The following is a 9,649-nucleotide window of genomic DNA, read 5'->3' as shown; positions in this document are numbered from 1 at the left end:
CAAAAGGCTGGAGCCCATAGGCCAACTCGGTTACTATTGCAGATATGAAAATAAGGTTAGATATGTAAGGACACTTTTAAATTCCAGCAACACTTTTGTTTTTGTACTAGTGTACCGCTCAATAAAGAAAATGCGTTACCATACATCATGTTGGGCTACACGAATGAAATAATGTGTGGTTTAAAATTAGCTACACCGAGAAGAATTGAAAGGAGACACAGTGAAGAATAAACATCCAAATGCAATATCTACGCCAGTGGCGTAGCAACCACGGTGTTGGGGGGGGAGGAAGAGCAGATACGAAGGACGCGAAATTGGGTCTTGCACTATATTTTTCATTGTGTCTTTCCGTTCCCTTTGGTCCAAATAATTTCAAACCACACTTTCTTTCATTCAGTGTTATCCAACAGTGGCAGCGTTGTACTTCTCGTTACTATTGGGCAGTATACTAATATAAATACAAAACTTGCTGCATTTTAAAAATTTCCTTATATATCTTACCTTGTTTCCGTATCTGCAATGGTAACCGGGTTGGCCTATGGGCTTCGCATTCTATCATGTACAGAAGATATTCTGTAAATATTTTGTCATGTACAGAAAATATTCCCTAAATATTTTGTCATGCACAGAAATTATTCTCTAAATATTTTCTGAGATGTACAAAAAATATTCACTAAATATATTTTGGCATATGTAGGAAAATATTGTCTGTGTTACTGGTAAATAATTTTAAAATATTTCATGAGAAACATTTTAAAAACCATTCCGTTAACATTGTATAAAACGTTTCAAATACATTTTCAGTAATGTTTGGAAATCGTACTGGAATCATTTTTTGGAAATCTTCTCTAACGGCGTATAAAATATTTCTACAACGTTTTTGAGTATATTGAGAGGATGTTTTCAGTATTATGTGGAAAATGTTTTCAAAAACATATGGAATATATTTCCTTAAGGGAAGTAGGATACATTTTCTGAAGGAAAATGATGGCACGTTTTAGAAACGTTTTGAAAATATTTCATTGCTGTGTGGGTAGCAGATAGCAAGTCAACGCAGAGGAACACCGAGAAACGCCGAAAGCAGACGGACCTCACGGAAGGACCCGAGGAAGACAAATAAAAGGAGGAACACCGAGGGACCCAGCATCAGTCGTCCAACTGATCAAATCACTTACACCGCCCTGAGGTCGCACTGGACTAGGGGTACACCCATCCTTCCCGAGGTCGCACTGGACTAGGGATCCTCTCAACAACAAAGCCTTGCGAAGCTGCCTTGAGCTGAGGGGGCTATCCTTCCAAACTCACCGAACCGGCAGGTGCCTTGGAGACTGATTTTAGAGAAGGGCACCGTGCAAAACTCCTCTACTGGGACATTAACGAGGAAACAGCATTATTCTCTTTGTAATCAAAGATGTTTTGTATTTATCAAGTTTTATAATAAATTGGTGAAGAGATAAAAATCTCGGTCCATTATTGACTCTACCCAAAATCATTACAATATACTAGCTCACGCACAACAATGCGTGATATGTTTAACTTTTGTAAGATAGTGCTGATAGGGTTCACTAAAATTTTACTTAGGTGATTTTTTTTCTTTCTTTTTGTCCTTGAATAGAAAATATGAGTTAGGATACTAGGTTGGCTTTAGTTAGCTTAGTTTAGTATACATTTAGTAAAATCCTTCTATGATACTGCAGCAAACGTAAAAATTTGTTAATTGTGCATTTATATCACAAAAATCATAGGTTCAAATTTTCGCTTACATACACAACTGCTAGGTCGTAATTAATGAATGTCTTAAAATGTTTTAAACGACTTCATTTTGCAGTGGATTTGCTAACGAAATGTAAAGTATGGCTTTTTTTTTGCGATTATCGGTATGAAATTATAATTATTTATTGCATTATTTGCGTTTGTTTACGATTCGCAAATTTTGCGAACATTATTACGAAATTGGACTCCTATACTGTTATTTAGCGTGGCACATAGACTGTTATTTGTTGGAAGTTCTTATGTTGACATAACCAGAGCAACAGGACATGACGTCACTTAATGACGTCACTAACCTGGAGCAGTTCATGCGCTGTGTATCCATAAGCAAGGCAGCTCTGTTGACAGCATTACGGCTGAGATAATATGCCAAGGTGGATTATAATTTAAGACATACCTGGAAATTGTTCGTGTGCTGGTGACAATAAAAAAGTCATTATATTGTTACAGCCGTTGTGTGAGTTGCGTTTTATATTCAGCAAACGGATAAGATTATACACAAACAATGCACTGAATAATGCGTAAATAATTGCAACTTGTCCTATCAAAGGCGGGAAGAACGCCGGAATTTTTTAAAATCTCATTTCGTGCTGCGCACTAATACATGTATCACGATTGAAATTTCAGGTTTCCTCAGTTATATTCTATTTTGTAAGTGTACTGATATTCATGGTATATCAATTTCTTTTAGCATCAAATGAACTCGTAGGTTTAATAAGTGTTTTGAAGTGGCAGAAACGGGATTAAGAATATGTGGACATTTTTTTCAATTACAATTTACATGTAAAAGGTGTTTACTCAGACGAAAGACAAATGTTTAAGGAATTAAGTCGCAGAACATGTAAGTAATCTATGAACAAGCAATAAGATGTTGCTTTCATTTCTATGAAACTCTCCATAAGGGGCATTATTGCAGGGCTGCAAACTAATGCACAAGGAACTTGACATATGACTATTTCGGTGCCTGAACCTACCGTAATCTAACCCGAACTACTGTTACTCTTCTACTACTAGTACTATATTATTATTACAATTACTACCACTACTGCCTTACTATACTACTACTGCTACTAGCCTATTACTATACTATTAGGCCCGAAACCAGGTACAAAGGTTTAGGGGGCTGTGAATGTGTTAGGGGGGCCAAGTCATTAAAAATTATCTTATAAATATCTAAATTGTGTTCTTTGTATTAATAATAAAATTTTGTATTGAAGTCTAGAGGGGCAACAAAAAGTTTAGCGGGGCCTGCCTCCCCTTAGTCCCTTCGGTTTCGGCCTGGCTACTACTAAACTATTACCCTACTACTACTGCCTTACTACTACTATACTATCATTACTACTATTACTACTACTAAGTGTGCACCCATAAATGTATTTTTTTAATGTATTTTTTTTTGAACAATTACGAGTATCTCTTGTAGCGCTCCTGAATTTGAGACCTACCTGCTCCTGGTGGATTACTGACAAACGTCAACACATGTAGAGTCTAGAAGGCGTGATGCCGCTATTTTCATCAAGATATGTGAGTTTCAAGGTAATATGAATTTGTCCACGTATTCTTGATCTGAACTGCGGAAACTACACTTTCCCAATTTAAGGATGCACATTAACACTGATGTAATAAAGTAATTATGCAGCCTGTACCTAAGCTACACAGGTTTACGTTTACGCATCCACTGACTCAACTTTTGAAGTATTTCGTTTTATTAGCTTATCGACGTCGACCATACCCTAGACGCCGCATGGACAACGTCGCACATAATACCAACTATTCGCAAACTCAAAGTAGTCGAATCACTAATCAACAATTTTCGCATTTCTTCTGCCTTAAAATGGGAAGATCATTAAGTGACATGAATTCCCACCTATATCTGTGTTCTGTTGTGAGATTACATGCACAACATTTAATGGATTCATCAAGAAATACTGAACCCATAGGTTCAGCACCCACATAATTGCATTCTTATCAACTGCACACTGAGAAAAATCCGTTATCCGGACAGCGGTATATTGTACAATTATACGAAATCCTCTTGCTTATTACAGAAATCAGTATGAAGCATACGTTATCCATATGCTACATACACACTGTCCTTAGATGTTACATCATGCCATTGCAGGATGTCTGACACGCAACAGTTTTCCGTATATCACATGCATATACCTGTTACATTCTTCAGCTATATGTTATATACGTCCATTTGTATGTGAGATCCTGACCGCCTATTAGAGACCTGCACGGGCCGAATATTTCGGCCCGAGCCCAATCCAGCCCGAATGTACGTAGGCCCGGCCCAGCCCGGGCCCGAAAAGTTTTGGAGATTTTCGGCCCGGCCCGGCCCGATAAGCTTTTTAAAATTCTTGGCCCAATCCCGGTCCAGGCCCGATAAATTTTAGAAGTTTCATTTTGTAACATTTTTCACGGGCACACTTCTTCAACGATTGCCTTTATTCTAATTGTCGTTTAACGAATGTCAATAATTATTAAAGAATTGCAATTAATCGGCCCCAGTCCGGCTCGACCTGAAGAGAAATCAGTGTCGGCCCGTCCAAGCCCGGCCCGGCCCAAATAAATAATAGAGTCGGCCCGCCCAAGCCCAGCCCGTGGGCCGGGCCGAGCTTCGGGCCAGGCCCGACCCGTGCAGGTCTCTATCGCCTATATTGTTTCATACGGAAACTAGGTATAGATGGAACACTTATACGGAAAGCATTATAAAATATGTGTTTTCAGTTATACGTCTGTTGTACGTTAAGTCCAAACACTACAGGAATTACGCATGCATCCTACTTTTTAAGTACGCTACCTACTACTTTTTTCTCAGTGTGTGTTTTGAAAACTAGCCATATGTCGGATTAAGGGGAGAAAGCATTTTTTGTTGAAAATCATTGCTGTTTTCTTAAATATTTGTGAGGTTAATTTACCTTAAGCTAAACATACCACTAACTAAAGAGTTTCAGACAGTATTGATGAGCTTGAATAGTCGCTAATGCTCTCGCCTTTGATCCTCGGCTCGATTTCTTGCAGGGTCAGTCGGTCGAAAAGGTGTAACAGCTTTTTCAGGCCAGCTATCCTAAATGAGGTTTTTCCTGAGATTTCCTCATTCACACCAGGTAAATGCCGAGATGGTATCTAATTTACAGGCCCCAGGCCGCTAATTTCCTTATCCATTCCTTACATCCCTCCCTGTACCGTGATTGTGTGCTCGCCGAAGGTGTCATCCCTCCAACGTGACGTGCTTAAGGCCATAGATGCCGGTAATGGTCATGACTTGTATCTATAAATAAATAAATCAGTATTGACGAGCGAGCGCTAGCAAGCAAAGTCAGGTTAGAGCGCCGCAATGTACGTGGTATTCGTCCATTATAATTAATAGCAAATAGTAATTGCAAAATTTTCCATTCCGCAGACGGCATTTCCAGTCTACTCAGTTCACAATCAATATCAATTATCTTTCCGTAACTTGAACTCATTCTACCTATAAACATTCTGTTTTTTACTAAGTTTTGGTCCCCCGTAATCCCAGAGAACCCGAGAAATATATTACATACTTCTTTCGTAAATTTTGCAAATTCAAACTCATAAAATGGGACAGCACCATCGTTTTCTACATACAGTAAACGTTATACAATTTTCAAAAATTAGTAGTACAGTCCTTTTTCACACGAAGTCCTTTATCTTAATCATAAAATTACAGTTTTTGTGCTTATGTATTCTATACCTGCATCCACTTATCCAGCGCCGTAACTTAGATTTTTTCTTGGGAGGGAAGCATTAATAAGCGTATTTGGTGCTCCTAGAAAAAGTTGTATTTCTAATTCTTGGGCTTCCTATTTCCATCTTTCTCTTACTCTTTATGGGTGTCCCCGGAGACTGTGGGCTCTACGGGGTCGTTAGTTACACCTCTGGGCCCGTTCCATACATGAGAAATGACTTAAGGGGACAATATTGACAAATATCAAAGCCATACGAATAGTGATGAGCGCAAGAGTCTTGGTCTTGCACTTTTTGCAAGAGTCTTGCATGCAAGACCAAGACCAAGACCAAGACCAAGACCAGGAATCCCGATGCAAGACCAAGACCAAGACCAAGGGGTGCAAGACCAAGACCAAGACCAAGACCATACCTGCAAGACCAAGACCAAGACCAAGACTCTTGCGCAAGAGTCTTGCACAAGTATGGTACTACTTGATTTTTTATAGAATGTAAAAAGGAAGGGAAAAATTCATTACATCTTTCACGTGAACTTCTTGGCTCCAGTAAAAATACCGCCGGAGTGAATGTATTCCCAGTAGTTTATGCAATCCATGTGAGTCGATCTGCTCCTGTAACATATAGCTACAGTATATCGTTTTTTGAATCGGTTGTTCACTAGACGACCTACAGTATAATTCTATGAATTGTTACAAGCTATAATAACTTCAGTGTCTGATTTACTTTGGTCATCATTTGATCATTCACGACGCACAGTGGACGAAGTGCACAATCTAGCTGTGCAAAAGTCCAAAATCAAGTTGCTTGGAATTGCACCCTTTGTACCCATGAGGGGTCACAAATATACCACAGATGACAGAAACAACAATATAAAAATATTACGTTATGCAGTGAAATGGTTTTGCACGTATAAAACAGGAATTGTCATACAGCCGCTGGTGTTACTAATGGTAGTCATATTTAGAGAGTGAAAGTTAACCCATCGTGCTCCTAAGTTTTTCCGACTGTTAGGAATCGAGAGTTGAGTGATTTCCTGCTGCAGTGATAGAGTGTTACATAAATAAAAAAAATTAACTAAAAAATTAAATAGGGTACCACACTAGCACGTATATAACATCGGAAGATGATTTCCTACAAAGAAAATATGTTACATTGCATTTTAATGGAAAAACAGTAAAGATATCCGCCTATATCCACCTTGAAATATGTTTATGTGCAATAAATGAATGTTCTTTTGAGCTATAATAGTGATATCAGCTGCAGAAAACTGCAACTTTTTTATATGTTTTATCTTTTCAAATACGATGTCTATATCCCAGAGAGAACTATTTCATATTTGGCATGAAGAAAGAACCCTAAGTGACAAAAATTCTGCAGTTACAACGTATGTCTGGAGCAGACTGGGACTGGACAAGACAAACACATATAAAAACGAGTACATTCAGCAGCAAGTAAACAATTTTAATAGCAAGGTGCATGAAAAATGGCAGAAATCTAATCGTATGCTGAAGGTATTTTTATCACACGTAGGTAAATGGCTGGATACCAATGTCACCTTTGTGCATCAACATCAACAAGATGATCCAGAACCAGGGCCATCATCCTGCAGCACACTCGGAAGGCCACCGAAGGAATTTGAACAATTATCCGTATCATCGAAAAAGAGGAAAGTTTCCTCGGTATTGAAGACACATTCAACAGAAGAATTAGCATTTGCCGCCCAAAGTAGTTTACGTTTATCTGGAAGAAGAAATGCCGCAAGCGTAGTGCGTGAGGTCACTGAAACAACACCAACGAGGGCTACGAAAATTAAAAAAAAAAACATGGAAATCATCGAACGTGTAACCTACTAAGTATACGCCGGAAGAAGCACTTGGATTGTATATAGACGGACGTTTTAGCAAACATTCTTACAAGTTAGTTCAGTCTGGCGCTAAGGCACGTAATGCTAACATATATCCTTCATACGATCAAATTCAGAAAGCAAAGAAAGACTGTTATCTCAATATGGAATCAATTACAGTTAGTGAAACATCAGCAGAGGTATCAGTTCAGGCATGGTGGACCACACAATAAATAGATTGGTCATGGTTCAAGAAGATGTCTTATCTCAAAACGTCGATCATTTATCGGATGGTGTTACAGTTATTTTTAAGTGGGGTTGTGATTTTAGCTCTGGCCATTCCACATACAAGCAAATGTTCTATGATAATGATGAAGGGGCTAAAACATATTCATTTCTATTTGCAGTTTGTTTAGTTCCACTACAGATGCGTGCAAATAAAACTAATGCTAATAATTATTTGGCAGAATCCTCGATCTTCCTCCACAAGATTTTGTAGGCCTATTAAACTCTTATTTGAGCAAGAAACTATGAAGGTGTCCAAACGTGAAATAGGGATTGTCGAAGAGCAGATACAAGGAGTCTGTCCCACTGTTGTCAATATTTGTGGCCACGGTATCATATTTATTTCTATGTGTAAATTAACAATGATTGATGGGGAAACGTTTGGGGTCATTGCTGATATTTCAACTCAAGCATGTGGAATTTTTGGGGTGACTCCAAAAAATATGAATAACTTAAAATTCATAAAGCAACTTTCGACGGATGAAAGCAAATATGAATTTGGTCTTTCAACACTGCATGGTTGGATAAGGTGTTTTGAGTGCATTCTACACATCTCATATCGTCGGAACGTCAAAAAGTATCAAATGCGTACGCTAGTGGATAAGGAACAGTTTCAGCAAACTAAGAAATGCATTCAAGATGATTTAAAAACTAAAATGGGACTCTTAGTTGATATTCCAAAGCCTGGGTTTGGTACAACAAACGATAGCAATACTGCCAGGCGCTTTTTCGAGCGGTCTACTGTGGCATCATCTATCACAAGAATCGATGAAGAGTTAATAAAACGGTTCCACGTGGTATTTCAAACAGTTTCATGCGGTTATGCGGTGAATATGGAAGCGTTTCGTAGTTACTCAAAAGCGACTGCTGAAAGGTTTGTTGAACTGTGCCCTTGGTACTGCATGCCATCTAGTGCGCATAAACTGCTCATTCACGGGGCAGATATCATCACAGCTGCTGTTCTCCCTATTGGTATGTTTTCAGAAGAAGCTATGGAAGCGAGAAATAAAGATTTAAGACGGTCCATACATGCAAGTTTAGCCGTGTGCAAACAATGACAGACTTAATGAATACTATGCTGTTTTCCTCTGATCCTTTCATCTCTTCTATTTCTCAAAGTGGACACATTGCTCGATCACGTAAGATTTGGGGACTTGCTGATGACGTCAAATCTCTCTTGACACAACCTTCTCTCATTCCTGACTTATCCTCAGATTGCGAAAGCAACCCTGATGGTGAATAATGTTCCGGTAATTGCTTCATACGTTCATATTTAGATAAAATGCACACTTATTGTAAGAATAGTTTTGTTTTTTCGTACCGTAAATTGAGGTGGCTTTGAACACCTTGATTTTTTCACACACAAACTTAACCTTACACCTTGTAACTATGTACCTATTGGTAAAAAAAATATTTTTATATTTAAAAAATAAGACTGAACAAATGAAAACTGATAGCAGAATAACCGGCAAATGAAAACAATAGATTTCAAAGTTATCCCACCGGTCAAATTCACCCCACTTTACGGTACTCATGCTTTTGTTTAGTTTAGTTGTTACTATAGTGTTGCAAATAAATGTTTATGTACCACAGTGAGGCATTGTTTTTGATATATGACTTTTGCACAGCTAGATTGTGCGTTTCGTCCACTGTGCGACGGCCCATGATTGGATTTTGAGAAATCATGCGAAGAATAGTTGTGTCCATAAGAAGTGGATAAGCAAAAATAAACTAGAGCATGTTATGGACACGTTAGCTCAGAGGCAGAGCGTTCACCTCTGGTACATGGGGCACTGGTTCCATCGCAGCTTGCGCTATGTGAGCTTCTTTGGTGAACAAACACCCTGTGTGTGGGTTTTCCCGTTTCCTCGTACTTTCTTCATTCCACCATTTCTCATCATCACTGTTTCCCTTAGCCTCAGTGTAATAATCGTGGGACGTTAAAGTAGATATTTCATTTCATTTCAAAGCATATTAGTGGTGTTCTTCTTCCAAAACTAAAGAAATGTAGTATTGAACATCGGCTATTCCGTATAC

The 9,649-nt window shown here is 38.5% G+C and overlaps 1 protein-coding gene across 13 annotated transcripts in view; it reads right to left on the bottom strand.

Annotated features, from left to right (window-relative positions):
• The window catches only part of LOC145678403 (methyltransferase-like protein 25B), an 881,238-nt gene that overhangs the window by 359,808 nt on the left and 511,781 nt on the right, over positions 1–9,649 (bottom strand). The gene's annotated exons all lie outside the window — the stretch shown is intronic.

The sequence above is a fragment of the Thermobia domestica genome, chromosome 2 (genome assembly GCF_964235325.1).
Source record: "Thermobia domestica chromosome 2, izTheDome1.hap1.1, whole genome shotgun sequence".
Lineage (NCBI taxonomy): Eukaryota > Metazoa > Arthropoda > Insecta > Zygentoma > Lepismatidae > Thermobia > Thermobia domestica.
The sequence above is the reverse complement of the archived record's forward strand: the minus strand, read 5'-3'. Positions and strand labels throughout refer to the sequence as shown.